Source organism: Melanostigma gelatinosum, assembly GCF_949748355.1.
Source record: "Melanostigma gelatinosum genome assembly, chromosome: 8".
Classification (NCBI taxonomy): domain Eukaryota; kingdom Metazoa; phylum Chordata; class Actinopteri; order Perciformes; family Zoarcidae; genus Melanostigma; species Melanostigma gelatinosum.
This window is the reverse complement of record NC_136641.1, coordinates 16986045-17005508: the sequence shown is the minus strand read 5'-3', so window position 1 is coordinate 17005508 and position 19464 is coordinate 16986045. Positions and strand designations below refer to the sequence as shown.

The following is a 19464-nucleotide window of genomic DNA, read 5'->3' as shown; positions in this document are numbered from 1 at the left end:
CAGCTTATTGAGGGAGGTGGAAGTTCATGTCAGCAAATACGTCTTTTTTTGTAATCTCTTTCCTGCTTTTTCTTGTTGCTCACTTTCTCATGCCACTTTCTGCCTTTGTATGTTTATCTGTCCGTCAATATTTCCCACTCTCTCTTTCTTTCTCCCCGGACTGATATGCTATCTGTTGTAGTTCGGTTAATCGATGAAAAGCCTGTCCCAGGTGGGGCTCCATTGTTGTTTGACTAATTTCAGCCTTGGTTAATGAAGCCACTCGCAACTAACATAAAAAGCACACTGTAAATAAATGAGCAAGAAAACACACACACATACACGCACACCACACACCCCGGCCACCACGTCTTCTCCATGCTCTGTTGGTCTCCCAGAATGTTTGAGCGGAAAAGTTTATCGGGACAAAATTACACCCCCTCAAACATTCTCCTCACCCCCTCCCTATTTCTCAGCAAAGCTTTCCCTCCTATTTTCGTTTTTGTCTTTTCAAACCTCTCTTTCAAGCCATTGAGCTTATAGGCAGACACATTTTCACATTTTTGTCAAGCAAATGTGTTTCCCTTTTCTCTCACTGATGGAGAAGGGATGGGAATGTGATTGATGACTGTGTGAGTATGTGTGTGTGTGTGTCTATGTCTATTTAGAATCTTTTCATGTTCTAGTTTGCAAATGGCATATATGACACCATTGCCTTCGGGCTAGAATTGAACCTTTTGACCGTATCCTTCATTCAGGATGCCGACACTTATTGCTAAAGTGTTACGTTTGATCCTATTCATTCCATATGCCCGGTCCTCCGACACATGTGGAGCAGAGAAGACGGTCTTTGATGACATGCTCTCTTGCATGACTTAATTTCCTTTATTGTACTCAAACTATCCTCTAACCGTTGACAATAAGGAGTTAATACAAACACACTCTCTCCATGGGACAGATAAATATACGTGCACAAACGGATGCACACTTACAGTGACACATTAATACACATATGGTTAGTAGGAGATTAGGATCGTGGCAGCAGTGGGCATACCAGTCTGTGGGAGGCATGCTCTGACAGCAGTAATCCCTCCTTATCCACAACTGACATGGACAAGAGGATAACGCCCTTGTCTACTTTCATTTCAACTCACTGGGAGAACTGGGAAGAATAGGAGCAACCAGTTGCATCTGCCTGTATTTCTACTTGAACTATGCAGTACAAATATACTTTTTTTTTTGCAACACAGCATACACTATAGCAGTGTACAAATAAATCAAATGATCTCGCGATGAATCCTCTGTGAAGCTGGAGGTGGTGGCGTAAAGCTTTTGAAGAGCCTGCGGGTCACAAGCCGCAGTTCAATGTCGATAAATCTGGGTGGGGATTAAAAGAGCAGCAGTTGCCACCACTGAGGTGCCTTTGAGCAAGGGCCACTCCTCATCACCACAACTGAGGTGCGTCTAACCCCCAATTGCTCCAGTGGAGCCGCTTGGTGGCCAGCAGATCAGACGGTGGTTGTGCGCTGGGCGGCTTCTGGGTGTGAACATGTGTGGCTGTGAACAGAACCTTCATGAAAAAGAGAACATTGGTCTGAGCTTATCTTGTCTATACCTCCCTGAAATAAGATAAAAAGTACAGCTCAGTCAGTCAGATAACGTAGGAGTTAATTAAGATGAGGAGAGGGCACACAGCCGTATAGTTAACGTTTGGTACCTTTGCTCTGACCTCACACGTACCTGCACAGAGATGTGATAGCTGCTGGTAGCAGACGTCTTCCCCTTGAGACTAGCGTCAGAGCCTACAGTTGGTCTCGTGGTGGTGGTGAGGCTGAATAGAGCTAAGCAGTGGCAATGACGGTTGTGTTGCGATGGATGGATGTTGCGTCGGCGCATTTCACATGTGAAGGAAGCTTGCATGATTCACTCCATTTCTATGGGACTCTTTGAGAGAGGTGTTGTTTTAGATCTATGGTCGTTTTAGAGGCGTTTTAAGTGGCAATATTACATTTAGCTTCCATTATTTGGAAGGTGTCTAATATTTTACAAAGACATAATCATGAGATGGTCAATCCAGGTTTTAAATACTGTGGTCATTTAAAATCCTAATACTCAGCAGTCATGTTCAACCTGCTGTGTTCCCATTTGCTTGGATGTGTGTGTGTGCTCATGTGTGTGGGCAGAGCTGCAATTAATTATTGATTGAAGAAGTGTAGCGCATGTGCTGGTAGAAAGTGTTGCTAAGCAAGCGCTTTAGCCTGCCAGAGACATCTGCGAGGGAGACAGAGTTCACAAGTGAGAGATAAGAAATAGAAAGATGAAGACTAAAGGAGTGAAAGAGAGAGATTATCATGGCCTGTAGCTGAGTGCGTCTCCTTCCTGCTAACAAACAGAGACAGAAAGGCAGAAAAGAAGACCAGAGAACAAACCAGCACCTGCTGTTAAAAATGGAAAGAAGTCATCGTGAGAGCATCAAACAGAGTCCAGCTTAAAGATCATAGGATGTTTTTTTTTTTGCAAAACCAGAATTTTTAACGACTTCCAGTGGAGGATAACGTAACATTTTTAAGAGAACTAGAGACGGGAACTGGTCAGACTGACTTTTTTTAGTGGCTCTGAAGCTGTATGTGTTTAGAAAGTGCTGAAGATGATGAGCCGCCAGGCTTATTTTTACCGGGTCCCTCCCCAGGAGCTCCATCGTAGGAACCAGCTCCAGGCCGATCCGGCCAAGACCAGGGCTCTACAGACTGTCATTGATATGAAGGTAGGACTTACAGTGGATCTGGACTCAACAAGAGCAATCAAAATGATATCAGCGAGTTTAAACTGCGTTTGGTGTCGTGATAAGATATAAAGTGTGATCTTTTTTGAGCAGTGTGTGTTGCTTTTCAGTTGCAGCCTGTTGTCTGGTTTAGTCTGATATCAGCTTCATACCGACAAACCTTCACTTATTGATGTGCACCGCTGAAGTGGGAGCAGTAGTACAGGATTGGGCTCGGCTTGTAAACGCAGACACAAACATCCATGCACAAACAATCTCAACAACATTGTCTTATTGTTGCCTAGTGTCCGTATGGCGGCCATGCCTATGTAAAGGCCATTATTGGTCCATGCAGGGTGGAGCACTTAATCAATTTGTTTCAAATGTCACATATGGAAGCTTTCACTCTCATCTCAGCCCTTTGAAGTCGTTAGAGCTGTTAAAAGTTGACTCCACATGTGTCTGCATGCACAGCCCCCCCCCCCCCCACACACATAGTGTTCATTCAGCAAACACTTGTTCTAAAAGTGGTTCCTTTCCAGCAAAACCACAGTTATTTTTCACACATACTTTGTCATTTATCTGCCTATTAACAGACGGCACATGTGCTAGGACGCTCACACTGTTGCAAATGCATGAGAGAATCTGACTGCATTGATTACAAAGGCAAAAGAAACATCGCCAGAAGGATTCGCCTTATGAAGGGAGAGAGAGAGACAGATACAGTCTTCCTTTGGTGAATTTGATAATGAGGATGACATATTTTCCTGCATTGTGGATTTTTGAAACTGTCCTCTGTTTATGTTGTTGAGTATATCACGCACAATTCTGTATGCTTTTCGTGCGGTGTGTGTGTGTGTGTGTGTGTGCTGTTGCTTTTTCTAAGTGGTGTATGTTTCCGTTTTGTGATTACAGAACACCAACTCCCCTTTCTGTTTTGATCCTGATGTTATCTGGCAGGTACAGTAATACGTGCTCACCTCTTAATCCTTCTGTCAACTCAACATGGGTTACAAGTATACAGTATTTGTGTTGTCCCGTATCGCTGTCATAAATTCTTCCTTGGTTGGAATGCAGCACCGGCATGCACAGTAGTCCATGTGTCAGTGGCTTCGAGGCACAGCCTTCCGTACATGTATTCCTTTAGTACTGAATGTTGTTTCGGTCTCTATGTGCTCTGGAGCAGAATCCGATATTAAACACAGAGCGAGGTTTATAAATCAGATATCAACGTAAAGCAATGTAAATGACTGAATAGCATAGTCTGTGTGTGGTCATGTTTGTATTGTGTGGAGGGATTTCCCCAGATGCCTGAATGCCCCACCTTGACTTTCTTTCCTATCGGTGTTGATTGAAAATATGTCCTTGCATACACACTGTGTGTGTGTTATATGCATCTTTATGCATCCCTGTTGGCCTGGTCTACTTGTGTTTGTTTAGGATGGTGTGCAGCATTGGTGCTAGGCAGGGCTGATGTCAGAGGATGTAATAGAGGTCAGATGCTGATATGTTGCCTGTGGTTTGTGCTGACGGCATCACGCAATCTGCTTCCATTTATTCAATTACCTGTCTCTTCCCTTCCGAGGTTTAGCATTTAACGTATGTCTGAACCCATGCAGCTAAACAACCCGAGGACCTGTCCACGACAGACCCTTCCATTCCCTCATAGATACATCTTGGCTGCACACACACTGTCTGCCTTGACAGTCCCCCTGTTTTACTGGACATTCCAGTCAGAAATAGGAGTACACATTAAATAGTTATAATCTAGATACAGGACGCCACATTTTCTTCTGTGAATATGATGTATCACTGTTTAATTGGTGTGATCAAGGCTGTCTCCAACTATTTCGGTCACATTGGAGCCAGGGTTTGAACATATCTCTTGAGCTACCATTTTATATTCTTCACACAGCTATTTCTGTCATTCTTCATGTGAACAAACAATGTGCAGCACTATAACAGTCTTCATTAGAGTCTTCCTCAAAATATGCGCGCTTACCCTGTTTTTAAATGGCATCGCTTCTTTCTGTATTTGTACTTTTTTTGCATGACATCTTAGAGGGACAAGTTAATGTACAGATCAGTGATATCTGAGACAGGTAACCTAATAAAGTCAAGAGCCTGCCGCTGCATCCTGTGCTGAACGTTGTGCAAGACGATTGTGATTGGGTTAAAGAAATATAAACAAACCACAGCGTTTTTCCCCCGAAACCAGAATGATAAAGTGTGGCGCCTGACCTTTCTTTAGCGATGACACTCACGTCTGGCTATGCGAGACTAGATCCTTGCTGACTCTTTGCCTGCCTACTGTTGCTGGTGCAGGACACCAAGATCTCTTCCCTGGAGAGGAACATCAGAGACATGGAGGATGAGGTCCAGATGTTAAAGACCAGCGGCCTGCTGCACTCTGACGAAAGGCAGGATGAGTTCAAGCAGGTGGAGGTCTACAAGAGCCATTCGAAATTCATGAAGACTAAGGTAGAATGTCTCTGCAACTTCCCACTGCATGACCCGAGCGATGCATGTTTGCCTTGAAACAGCAGTTATGACTGCGAGAGAACCTGTTATATGCATGTTGCATTTCGCCATTCCATGTTCATGGAGAAGCAAGCATGAGTGTGGTGAACTCTTGCTGAACTGCATGTTACAGAATATTGTGTCTTTTGGCTGCTTTTTAGAGGCTTTCAGAGTTGATACCAAGAAGTCCTACGCTTATGAATATATCTGTTATTTCCTATTCAGAGTGAGGTTTCTTCTTTCTTCCTTATTTCCCATGAAATATTTGCGTGCCTTACCTACCTTCCCTGTGTGATGACCAAGCATTGTACTGCTCTCCTATCTGTGGCGGCTGGCTGTTCTGAGGGAGCAAGCTCAGGCCGTGTCGGCTTACAGTGCACCGGGTCCGTTTACCAACTTCAGCTGGCAGGAAGACCTTTAGAAAGGCCCGACTAATATGTCTCTATTCCAGGCTGTATGGTTTATTCATTGGGACCCAGCAGTGCCCCGGACTGGCGTGCACAACATTTCAATAGGCACATGAATATATCTACAGGAGCCATGTTTAAAAATGTAGTTTCATGTTTCACAGAGTTTCTGGCTGAGTGTCCATTATGGCTGAGGCTGATGACTGGAGCGCCATGTGAAAATGTATCTCTTTTGTTTATTAATGGTGCTCATTGTAGGGCCCATTTGTCATTGCATCGGGGAAGTTCTTGATGCAATCATAAAAGAGATGTTTTCATGAATGGGCCCCTGACAGATGAATGTGAGCTTACAGCGACGGAGGAAAGAGCTCTCTCCTCGCCAGTCCTGACCTGGGATGATATACATCACAGTGATGGCACTGGCTCGCTCTCTCTTGTCTCATCTTTCTGCGTAACAGAGAGACACCATGCGCAGTCACACAGATTCATTCTATATCCTTGAAGTGTTAGGGTCCTGGTCTTTCAGCGGCGGTGGCGACTGGTGTTGAGGTGAGACTGTGATAAGAGAAACCAGAGAGGACAGCGACCCTGTCCTCTCTGGTTTCCTCTGTGGGCTTTGATTTACTCCAACACCAGAAAGTGCCTTCTGAGAACAGGAACATTTGTTCAAGCATGACCGAGTATGAATTTATATCCAGATTATCTTTTCGAACAGAACTTGATCAAGTGCAACATTCAGAATCCTCAGCGGTGTGGTTGAGGAGTTCAGAGTGTGGAGGAGCACGCAGCCAGTTTCCCAGCTTGCTGTGTGCTGTAGTTTAGTGGCTTGCTGTCCTCTTGTCTTTGTGTCTCTGTAGGAGCAGGCCTTGTCACCATGTCTGTCTTCCATCAGAACAGCTCCCACCTTCCTCTTCCCGCCCCAACAACCCTGGATCACAGAATAAGCAGAAGTACCCCTCTTATCAGCCGCTCTCCAAAGGAAGAAACAATGTTTTTCATTGTTTCTTTCATTCAAACTCATATTCTTGCCCCTGGTTTTATCTATTGCTCTATCATACATGTTTTTAGTCCATTCTATACCATTTCCTACTTCCTGTGGTCCCTGTCTTACTATCCTCTCTCCAGTCTCACCACACTGAGTCGCCTTCTTGCTCCTGTGTCCTTTTATTCTGTCCCGTCTCCCTTCTCTCTCTGGCTCTTTATTTCTCTGAGGGTTGATTGGCCAATCTCTTATCCAGTCATAATTCCCCCGTTGAGGTGAACCCTGCTCACAAAACGAGATAAATCTCTCTTTGTATCAGCTTTGTGCATTTTTGGCACCAGTGGACAGATAACAATCTTCTGCACATCGCTAGCACAGAAACCTCCCTCTGTTAATGCATTTGATTTCGTATGTGGTTTTCTGTCCTGTTCTGTATCGTAAAACAATTTGAATTGTAACACTTTTCACCGTGATTTTGAATGATGAGATAGCGATCACGCCATCAGTTCAGTGCATATTGCCCACTTCTATATTAAACAGCATGTTTAAGTCTTTCAAAACACTTGTTGTGAAAGTCCTGTTCATAGAGAACAAAGTGTGTGGAAAATTGTTCCATTCAGTGATACACAACAGCAACGCACACATTGGTGTGTATGTGGTTTGTGGGCCTGCATGTGTGTTTACGTGGGATAAAAAAAAATTTGTTCTCATTTTGAAAGTTTTTGTGATCTGTTGACTGAATGATGACTAAAAGATTTTCATAACTAACTTGTGCTTGTGTTTCTGTGATTGTCAGATTGAGCAGCAGAAGCAGGAGCTGAACAGGAAGGAGTCAGAGATGCAGGCCCTTCAGACCAAACTTGAAACACTGACCAATCAGAACTCCGACTGCAAGCAACACATCGAGGTGTTAAAGGAGTCGCTCAGCGCCAAAGAGCAACGGGCCAATACACTGCAGACAGAGGTCAGTACACCCACACTCACACAGAAAAGTAGCTGTTGGTCCAGCTCTGGTGCATTTACTGTGATGAGGATCAATGTGCGCTGACCAACTGGTCTTTATGACCAACTTGCATGCACAGATACTTCGATGACCGAGGTCATCGCGACTTCTGCGAGTGTACAAAATGCTGGCTTTTTTCCTGGTTTCGTTCTCTTTCTGTTTCTCGAATGGACGTTGAGGTGGGTGGATACAATGTCGATGTGGTTGGCTCCTGTAGTCCACCAGTGAGCTGATACATGTGAGAGGGTCACTCAGTCAAAAGGCTGGATGGAGAAAGCTGGCAGCTTTTTCCTCTTTGAAGTTTCTAAACTCTATGGCTCTAATGATTATATCACTGCTGTTAGGGATGGAGTCGGGTTGTACGTAGAGAGTTGGAGGTGTGTGTGTGTGGGGAGGGTAGCATTTTGCATTTTTCTCCATCACTCTCTAGACTTGGAACTGATGATTTAGAACTTTAGATCTCTTTGTGTTGGGCAGTTGAGAACGGCCCGCTAACTATGTCCACTCATCATTACAGGAAGCAATTTGGGCCAAAATTAGGCCTAATTGCCATACATGTGCAAGGAATTTTGGCCCTCGCAGCGAGCAGAATACATCATACTCGACGGAATTGTTTTTTGTAGTGGGTGGTTTTTCTGTGTGTACGTGTTTTTGTTTGAGTGTCTGAAATGCTGAAATGAAAATCATGCCCTTGAGTGGGCAGGTATATATAATATAATATATATAATAGACTATAATACTCAGTGCGCACTGGGTACATCACTGTGCTCTGTAGCCTGTCTTCATCTTACTTCTCATAGGCTACTGCAGCGGGCTGTAAACAGATCCGACAGTCTTGATCACCACACACACACACACACAGTCACCCACCCACGCAAAGACATACACACCATAATACTTACGCTGTCAGGTCTTGAGTAGTTTTTCCCTGCTATTGAAGTGGCATTTTCCCCCGCTTGGGAAAGGCTAGGGTTTCCTGGACTAAGTGGGCAAACCAGAGGATGAGTAAAGATATTGAGTGCGCTTGAGGCCAGCCGTGGCCCTGCATTCCTCTGCTGTCCCACTATCATTCGACGAGAAAGCACAGCCATTCTCTTAGGATCTCCCTTCATTCGTTCCATCGACTCACATTATTACTTCATCTCCCTTTAGAAGTTTGTTTCAGCTTTCCTCTATTTCACATACAATTCCTAAAGCGCCCCAGATTTACATTCAGTTTTACTCATGACTACTAGGGCATCATACCCCTCCCAATATACATACGTGTGTGTGTTTGTGTGTGTGCCAGCCAGGTTTTTATCATGAATGACAGTGATTGGTACCGTAGTCCACTCCCCCAGAGACATACTGGTGTCTCCTGTCTCCCAGACCTGAGGAGCAGCTTCATCTCACAGACACTTGTCTCTAAAAGCAATTCACATCAGGATGGGACGAAGAAGGGACCAGTCAACGAACAGAGCAGGCACTGTGAGCGAGGGGATGAGAAAATGGAAGTGTATTTATTTGTCAGTCAAAGTTAAGGACAGCTTCTAAATGGGCATTATTAAATACGGCTCCAGATAACTGGAAAATGTGGAAAATAATGTGTGTGTGTGTGTGTGTGTAAGCATTGTCAGTTGGCTGCCCACATCTGTGGAAACATAACCCTTTAATACAGTACGTGTATGTGTCACTCTTGCCCCGATGACAACAACGCAGGACCGTAATTGTACTCCAGCAGATCAGGTGACCTGTCAGAGACCTTCCTTCATATTTAACTAGCCAGCGACAAAGCAACAGGCCATGACCTCAGTGATAAAGGGGCTTGCAGGTGCTTTGACTAAGAACATAAACATTGTACTGAAAGAGGCCAAATCAGACTGTTAAGACCTGTATGCCTGTTTATTAAGTGACACTTGCATCACATGCAGTTATTTACATGGAATAGACTCAAATCTATTTTGAGATTCCAGGTCAAAGCCTTGTACGAGCTAAAAATGCAATAAGTACTAATGACAAAACAATGACTGGAATAAAGTGCGACATAAATTATTGAAACAAATGTAAAACATTCTTCAAGAAGGCACCTACTTTACACATGACATTTCGTGACCTTCAAGTGTTCTTCCATTAAGAGTAAACCAGACGATGAAGCAGGTTGTGGCTACCTTGTCACTGACAGGTCGTTTCCACGGTGTTGTCCAGTTTGGGAGTTGTCAGTGTTTTCGTCCTTGAACTTCAACCTTTTTACAGTGTGTTTTCAGTTCATGAAAGTTAATTGTAACATTTTGGTTTGCCTAAAATTGTTTGCTTTTACTTAGCTCCACTTTCTCATGATGGCAAATGCCAAAATGTCGAACTCGAGGCTTCAAAACCACTGTTCACAAACCAATAGGTGACGTCATGGTGACTTCTTATATGTAGTCTATGGTTATAACAGGACTATGATCTAACCCAGGAGTTTTTAAAGTCTGAGACTGTGGGCCTCTCCTTAATAAACGCCTAAATACATCCAAAAGGTCTGTCCTACGGCATTTATTGGTTAATGACTCTGGGAAAGTGCGAAACACTTTCTTTAACCAAATCACACACATTTAGGCTATTCTAACAATATTCTAACATCATTTATATGAATAGGTGTTTGGGGGTGTGCTGAAGGGTAAATTGCCCACAATGTCAGTTCTCAAGTCATTGCATAACAGTAACTAAAGTATGGACTAAGGCACTGTATGCATGACCGTATTCGACACAAAGTTTATTCGCTACTCTATTCTCATCTATATGGCAGTACACATGGAATAACATGAGAGGGATATTGGCTGTTAAAAAAAGAAAAGTAGGCCCTGTGTGTTGTGGCTCACTGGTTAACAGGTATTGCAGACGTTCTTGTGAAAAGACATACAGATTCATTGCTGTGTCTGCTGTCTTCTTAAGTGGTAACTCCAAATCCGTGAGAGACATCATCTGGGTTATTATCTTCATTTTTAATGTTACAAATCATGTTGTATTTCATGTCTTTGGCAGATATTTGTCAAGATTTTCATTTTCTGAAGGTTGATATGCTTTGATTTATATGTTCGGCACTTAAGGCGACCATCTTGTTGGTGGCCACTTACCAACACACAGGAAATCCAGACCTGAAGTCAAAGTCAGGCACATAAATAACACGGTAACATAACGTTTGATATTTTATTCCTCACTGGATGCCAGCAGAGGTGTTAGGAGCAGCACGCCTATCGTTTACTTTTTGCGATGTGGCAACATGTCTTTTGACAGAGAGCAGTCTGTGGTATTTCAGTTTAACTTTCTCAGATGTGGCCCTAGATGTCTCGTGTTCTCTCTCCTCACCAGTGTCACCAGTGTCACCAGTGTGTCCTGCCAGAAGACTCCACTCAGTTTTTATTTTGAGGTGTAATGACTTAAAGAAGGCATACATGACTCAAAAATTAATTGCTAACATCAACCATAACGACAGTGATGAATAGGGAAAACAAGAGGAAAAGGAAAAAAAAGAAGAATCTGGAGCGGGAGAGGGAAAGAATCAAGGATAGATGGAAGGACAGGAGGAAGTTAGAAGGGAGAGAATAGAGTTGCTTGATGGATGTATAAGGCTGTGATCTTTTTTCAGTGAGTGATGCGATGGTGCGGTGTGCTGCGGTCCCTGCTGGACTGTTTTTGTTGATCTTTCCTGGTTCTCTTTGCTGATTAATGGTTCGTATAGGTAGTGAGGCAGAGGAAAGATGTGGTCTCAACCTGGTTGCAGTCTGCCCTGTGCTCCCCTCCCGCCGTGTTCTCACTCTCTGTCTTTCTTTCTGCCTCATTCACTTTTGCTCCCTCTGTCCATATTTTCTCTTCCTTTATACTATCTCCCTCCATTTGTCCTCTCTCCCCTCATTTTCTCGCCTACTTCTCCTTCTCTATCCCATCTGTTGGTACCACCGCAAGAAGGAGTGTATGTACAAATTAAGCTTGGGTGAGAACTTGATGAACACATGAAGACTGTGGGGTGGTTAGCATAAGCAAATGGAAAACAGTTTCTTTTTTGGCTGACCACTAATTATTAACTTCACATTTAAACCCTTTGCTTCTTGTGAGAAGTCCTTTGCAGACCGGTTATAGTATATGACCTCATCTGAACTCGACTGACCATGGTCACCACTTTCAGACCCAACAGCATGCTCCTGGGTGCCTGGGGTGTTGCGGTTTGGGGATACAGTGTAAAGCGTCGCGGCCCCCAGTAAAAACATGCCACCGTCCAAAATAAAGCCCCCGCAAGTCCTTCATAGGCCATGTGGAAAAGCCATAAAATGGAGTTATAGGGGTCAGAATGGAGATGAGATATTTAATGGTTTACACAGGGAACGAGGTAAACATGTGCACAACGGAAGGAGCTGACGAACACAAGTGCGTGCACACTGCTACTTATGCATATGCACATGATAAGTTGCACATTCGTGTTGTCGTGCATACTGCAGTTTAAATCATGCGTTAAAAGTAAAAGAACATCTAAGATACATTTCCTTTGTGTGATGGTTTATCCCACAGCAAGGTTTTCGGGAAGTTCGTTTGTGCTCTCTCAAAAAAACTTGCGTAAACACACAGAGAAATTAGGGCTTCACTTGGTCTGCTGTCAGTCAGCGGATGGTTAACCAGTAAGCAGTGAGGTGCTGATAGAGATAGTAAGAGACAATACTCTCCTTTCTTTTATTCTGACCTCCGCTCTCCTCAGGGTCACCCTGCTTAGCTCAGACCACTTAACCTCTAATTTCATACACACACACACGCACACACGCACACACACACACATACACACACACACACACGCAAACATACACATACACTTACAGTCACACAAAGATGGAAATACACAAGAGTTTTCACTCCCACTCACAGTTCAAACTTTGTTGACAGAAGGTCTCTCAATAGAATGAATCAGAAGAGGCAGAAATACAGTATGGACCTAAGAGTTTTCTCTCTTCTCTTTCTTTTTGGGGACAATTATGTGTTTTTTTTGGCTCTAATCCAATACATCTATTTTGAAATGAATCAATGACTGTTAGTTCAAAGTCCTGTTTTTAGCTTTAAAAGTATTTTGGAGATGTCATGGGGATGGTTCACTTATCATGTGACCAAAAAATCTCAGGGTTACGCTATATGGATTGCATTTTAATTAATTAAAATGAACATGTTGGTTTTCATTCGTTCGTTTTAGTCGTTCAAAGACAGACCAGCAGAATGACAAGCAACTGTTCTTCTTGTTGATCAGAAATGAAGCTGATTTCAGACACCTACTGTACACTGCAGACCCACGATTGTTCTGCACATGTTTGCCAGAGTGACTGTTCAGTGTGGTTTGACAGGAAATGTATTCCCTGGAAACAGGATGTAGGAACTGGCGTGCGGGACTGGAAATGATCAGGAAAAATAATCAAAGAAGGAGCAAGTGTTAATGAGGGGGAACGCCTGCAGCGCCTCTTCCTCTATATGTGCATGTGTGTGTTGTGGCCATCTCTGCTGGAGGAGGTAATGATGACGGATGGATGGAGGGAGAAAGAGGGAACGAGGCAGATGTGTGCAGTGAGGGTTAGTGTGATGGTACTCGGGGTGAGTCCCCTACATTTTCTGTGTCATTTATCCAACCTCTGGCACAATACCAAAGGCATGACATGATTGTCTTTCATGCTTTGGCAGAAAACTCATTCATTCTGTTGACAAAGATCCGTTTGTTAGTGGATCCTGGGAGTTCTGCCTGTGTTCGTGTCTGCTCCCTTGTCTTTTTTCTTTTCTTTTTTTTTTTACATCTGCTTTCCCATGTTCCCTCTGTAGCCTGTGGGCAGACAGCTGTGTTGCGGTGGTTTGATCCACAGATGTCTGAGTGTACAATGAGACTGTGCCGCAAACTCCACCTCGCAGCCCCTGCTGTGAGGCATTTACATCCGCTTATTATCCCGAGCCGACCCTGAGGTGATCAGACAGGTGATTATACGATTCCTGATCAGAGCTCTGACTGTTGCCTTAACCCTGGCTTTGATGACACACCTCAAATGACATCCAGCCTCAGACTCAGGACAGGGAACGTCCTTCATTTCCGTACAGATCAGACCCGGTGTCGTCATGTCTGGCGCGGCCAGCTCAGGTGGAGAGAATACCCTCAGTGCGTGCATGTGCTTGCATGTAAATACAGTGTGTGTGTGTGTGTGTGTGTGTGTAAATGAGAGAACCCAGAATCAATGCAGAGTCTTGGAGAAGCTCGGCCCTTATTCAGAGTCGCTCTGTGAAGTGCCTTGTTCTTCCGTTTGACATTGCAACATCTCCTTGCACCTGTGCACACACACATGCGTACATACATGCCAACATGCATTAATACGCTCAAATGAAAAAAAATCCCACCTTGGTCTTCACGCTGCTCAACCTCACAATCAACAGTGACCTCTTGACATCTATTGGAAGTTTCTATTGCCTCATCTGGAAACTATGATTCATTTAACACTACTTATTCTCACATCTGTGCCAACAGTAAAAGCTGCTTATACACCATATGTTAACACTGTAACATATGTATTTCATAAACTGGATTGGCCACTTTTTTATTCACCTTTTACCAACAGCAACTGGCTGTATGAACCCAGCAGTCCACATTCATTTTCTCCTTTCTTCATCATATGAGGGTGTGTTGGTTTCTCTTTGATGCATATATTTAAATAAAAATAGATATTTGAACGATTATAGCTAATATGGGAGACTCTCTGGTGGTCTAGCATCATCTTGAAATGAGAGAGCCCTCTTTCGCTTCGTGATACAATCCAGACTTGGCCACATTAATGGCTATACAAGCATGAATTAGTCAAACATTATTTCATAAATTTAGATGATTAATTTCACAGCATGGGTCTTCAAATAAATGATGTCTAATGGCTGCCTGGTGCTGTATTTATACAGGCTGGCTGGACATCATACAGCCAGCGAACTGAATATGCCACACAGCTGTGTCTAGTGCACCGCAGCAGCCCGAGCAGAGTTCAGACATCTAGACACGCCACCAGACCCACGCTTGGGATTTAACAACTTTTATGGTGGTGTTGTCAGCTGATGGTGACACTCATACTTATTCTTTGAACAGAAACACGAAGAATGAGTGAAATTCATGGTGTGTGTGTGTGTGTGTTAATGTGTCCATGTGTGAAGGTCAGAGATCTTTAAAGAGCCAGAGCGAGAGATAAGAGATCATATTTGAAATTATTTTCTGGTCAAACTATGACTCTACTCGTGCCCAAGTGGGTGAGTGAGAGTGCAGCTGTCAGTGTGTGCGTATGCAAATATCGGTGCATCCCCAGGCCTTTGCTGTGGTCGTTTTTAGTTATGCCGTTTTGACTGTGGTCTCCTCATATAATCCCCGTGTTGTCTATTGCGGCCCAGAGCCGACGCTGGACCTGATACCTTTGCAGATTTGCCTGCCAGAAAAACTTTTTTGATGAAATGTGAGGCAGGAAAAGGGGAGGTGAGGACAAACAGAGGAGCTGTTTTCTTTAAGCCTCTGTTTTACTTTGCTAACCAGTGTCCAGAATCTACATTTGGCTGTCATTGCAGGCACCAGAGAGGAAGTCAAGGAGAATAAGTGCGTTTATGCATGTGTGTGCATTGCTGCGTCTTTAATTGCTGGTGCATGCATGTGTACACGTAGAAAACCATTGAATATGTGCACTATAGAGTGGTCATTCGTTTAAACACATTCCACACATTACAAATAATTAATAGTTATGCAACCACAGAATCTTGAAAACATATCAAGGTCATTTTTAAAAAATGATATAGTGCTGAGTGAAGGGCTGGAAAGCTTAAGTGGGGGTTTTTTTTGGGGGGGGGGGGCACGATGGGGGGATATAGATTGAGGAACACCTCAATGCAATCTCCAATGTTCATTTTGGATTTGAACTGGGCCAGACTGGGCAGCATTTGGCTCCTCTACTTATTTTCCTCACCTCTCACCTCTCACTAAACAAACAAAAAAGCTTCAACAACAAAACAGGATGTGGTCCCCAGTGTCCAATTGCATGAGCAGAATCAGTACCCCAGTTGTCTTTGAGAGCGTAGGAGTTCTGCTTTGCGTTTTATCACTCTCATATGGAAACACACAGAAATGCACAAAGCTACAAAGTCATAGTTGGGAAATGTGGGCCTGTCCCAAAGACAACCTGGCTTTGAGGACTTGAGGGATTTCTCACACCAACACATCACTTTGTCTCACCACAGGCCATGCACCTTTAAACGGCAATAGGAAAACTCCTGGAGAGTATAGAGCATGGCTGGGAGGATGGAGTGTTGAAAGAGAGGTAATGGTGGCGGGTTGAAAGTGAGAGGTTTTGTTGGACGGTGACATTGAGAAGAATAGGACTCGAGGGAAAGGAAAATTGGAGAGGAAATTGAAGGAGAAGTGAGAGGTTAATCACCTTGACTTGTAAGCTGTCTATCATCTCAGCGTGTGTGCCAGCTGATAAAGCCATACAGTATTTCCTGTTACAGACCTGCTGATGGAGTCGCAGTTGGAGCCGGTGGAAGAGCAGCATGTCAGTGGTGTTAATGTGCTCTGAATAATTTCCATCATATCTCTCCACCATATTTCACTCAATTCAATTAATTATGCGTTATTGGCATGAGTGTAACGACAGAAATATTGCCAAAGGGTCAAGTAATAATGAGACTAAAAAGAAAAAGGTACAATTCATGAAATAAAGAAAATAGCAGAAAACAGTGAACACTTGCTCTGTGTGTGTGTTTGTGAAAGGCTTTGGCAGTGTGTGGCGATTAAGTGAGTTTGGTGTGTGTTTTATGTATCCCTCCCTTTACTCTCACCCTAACTCCTCTCCATCCTTTCATCCCTCCCTCCTCATCTGTCCATCTCTCCCTCCTTGTTTTCCGTGAACTGTGCCTGGCAGCGGTGAGTGCTTTAAGAGGGTATTAGCAGGGTGTCTGTACAGCACTATCACAGCTTAGTGGGCCAGTGCAGGTGAGACAGCAGGGATTTCCTGTTAGGCCTCTCTGCTACATTCTTGCTAAATTGCTCCTTGCCAGGTGGGGTTGGAGGAGAGGGGGGTATCTCCCTATCCCTTATTCTGTCTCACACACACAGTGGCAAACACTAATGCACACTCACTCATGCGGCAACACATTGGTGCAGCACAGGATGATTTGCGTGTGCTAACATACTGTACGCACAAAAGGATTAGTGGTTCCACTAGTGTGTGTGTGTGTGAGTGTGTTCCTGTGTGTGTGGTGCCAGTGTGGAGTGGGGAGGACAGAGCAGGCCTCAGTATTAGTCTCTGGTTGTCTGCCAGAGGAGCAATATGAGATAAATACTTCACCATCTTACACCTGGGGGTCCCGGCCTGCTTCTAATGCTACTGCTTGAGAGGAGCCCTCTGTGTGTGTCTGCGGCCTGCAAGGTGCACTCTCATTTTACACACATTCATACGGGCAGGTAGAAACTAACGCAGGCCCAACACCATACCTCTCGATTGTGTTCTCAGTACATGTGTTATTTTCCATTTCTTTCGTTTTTACTCTAAGTAAAAGTAAACATATGTCTATAACTGCCTCATTGTATTGATCACATGATTGTTCTCATATAACGCTTTGAAAAACAGGGAAAAACCCTTTTTCCCAAAATGTTGAACTTCATTTGTTGGAAATATTTAAACATCGGAGGTGTGTGGAGAACTTTTTACTACTCTTCATGCTGTTAGTTATGCTTTATTTACGGTATATGCATTGTATTTGATATGCTCACTGTAGGTTTTTTAAACTCAATATGCAAAGTAACTATAACTGTCAAATAAGTAACTTAATTTTCTCTGAAGTGTAGTGGAGTACAGATATGAAGTAGCATGAAGTCGAACACTCGAGTTGTACTTTTGGACAGTACTTTAGTAAGTTTATTTGTTACTTCCCACCATTGCTCCCTTCTTCCTTAAGTGACCTGTGAAATAGTTGAAAGATGAGCTGGAGAGTACAACAGAGCCTGTGCTTTAAGTGTTTTCACAGGTCACCCTCTGTCTGTGAGGCTTGTTAAAACGACTGTTAACGAGACCTCCCTCACTTCTTTTCTTCATCCACAGAATGCGTGTGTGTCTCATGAATTCATATAAAAAACCTGCACACCTTAAAATGAAGTTCAAATGGGTTCGCTCCTTGCGCCATGGCAAAAAGTGCTGGAAATGTAATCAGGTGTTGAAGAGCAACAGAGGAGCTAGTTAATGACAGCCAGCTGAGAGCGTGTGTGTGTGTGTGTGTGTGTGTGTGTGTGTGTGTGTGTGTGTGTGTGTGTGTGTGTGTGTGTGAATGTTTGTGTGGGTCACTGTAGGCGGTGCAGCAGAACACTGATAGATGTCCAATAATAAGTTCTGGACTGAGCTCAGGTATCACTCATCTCATTGCACGTGGCCAGATACGGAGGATTTTAATGTGTGAGTGTGAAGTGTGGGAGCAGTCTGATCTATGGCAGCGCTGGCCCAATCACACAGCACTCCCAATAACAGATGATGTTATTCTCTCTGCATCACTTCACAGTGGTTCATGTAGTGGACAGTAGGTCCACAACGACCTTTTACTCCTTCCAAATGTCAACAAGTAAATGTGTTGAGAAATGTCAGTTCCAGAAGAAAAAAAAAGTGGTATTTCTTTGAATTTTTGTAAATGTTTCTGTTTCAGTCAATCTGATCTGTTTCCTGTCTATTACAGACTACGTTCAACCGAGATGCTTTCCTATCCATCTGCCTGTCTGGCTAAACTGTATGAACATTGGTTTATATTACACACTCTGACTCTTGTTTTCTCTCTGGTTGTCTGACATTCTGTCTACCTGTCTGTTAGTATCACGATATAGTTTGTGTTGTACAGCAGCTCCCTTGCCAAATCTCCATTGTTTTGTCTGTTCATGTTTCTGTCTGACTTTTTATCTGCTTATCTGAACTTCTTATCTTGGTCTTTTCTAGGTTGACGCTCTGCGAGTGCGTCTGGAGGAGAAGGAGCAGTTCCTGACCAAGAAGACCAAGCAGCTGCAGGACCTGACCGACGAGAAGAGCACTCTGACTGGAGAGATCAGAGACATGAAGGACATGCTGGATGTCAAGGAGAGGAAGGTTAATGTCCTGCAGAAGAAGGTAAGTGAGTCCAGGGGTCGCATGTAGTGACACACCAAATGTTTTATGCTGCTTTCACAATTGTGATGACAGTTGGGATTCGGGCTAGTTATAAAAAACCTCTTTCAATGGCTTTAATTGATTCCTTTTCCGCTCTACATTTGCCAGGAAAAACTATTGCGCATTGAATTGAATCACTTTTATTGGGTAGCAAAGAAGTGCAGATATTCTGTCCCCACATCTGTCACCACATCAGTTAACTGTTCCTGGTTAACCAGCCATATTGGAAATCAATTTTCTGTTCTGGCCACATGACCATGTCTCTGGCACTGTTAATAGACAGTGAGAGTGTTTGTTAAATGAATCACTGAATGTGTGCTTGGTAAGATCTGCTACTCACTGTTGATCACTATTCATTTTGGTTAACAAAGATACCATCACACATAAACGTGGCCTATACCCAGACAGCACACACATCCCTCTATATATGCATACATATATACACACCTCCTCTCTCACACACACACACACACACACACACACACACATGGCATGTCACAGAGGCCTTAATGACTTTTATAAGGTGAGCTATTTAGACAGAGCCTGTGGCCACCTGTGGTGCGCATGTTGGCAATTCCTCTTTAGACCAATTACAGACACATAAAGGTCCCCTCTCAACTTCCTTGTTTCCTGTCATG

General features: G+C 43.6%; 1 pseudogene across 1 annotated transcript in view; it reads left to right on the top strand.

Annotated features, from left to right (window-relative positions):
- The window catches only part of LOC306780693 (ERC protein 2-like), a 96797-nt pseudogene that overhangs the window by 8320 nt on the left and 69013 nt on the right, over positions 1-19464 (top strand). The window contains exons 4-7 of the transcript in view: positions 5066-5221; positions 6525-6617; positions 7446-7613; positions 18620-18787. The product of the transcript in view is annotated as an ERC protein 2-like (transcript). The remainder of the gene's footprint in view (positions 1-5065; positions 5222-6524; positions 6618-7445; positions 7614-18619; positions 18788-19464) is intronic.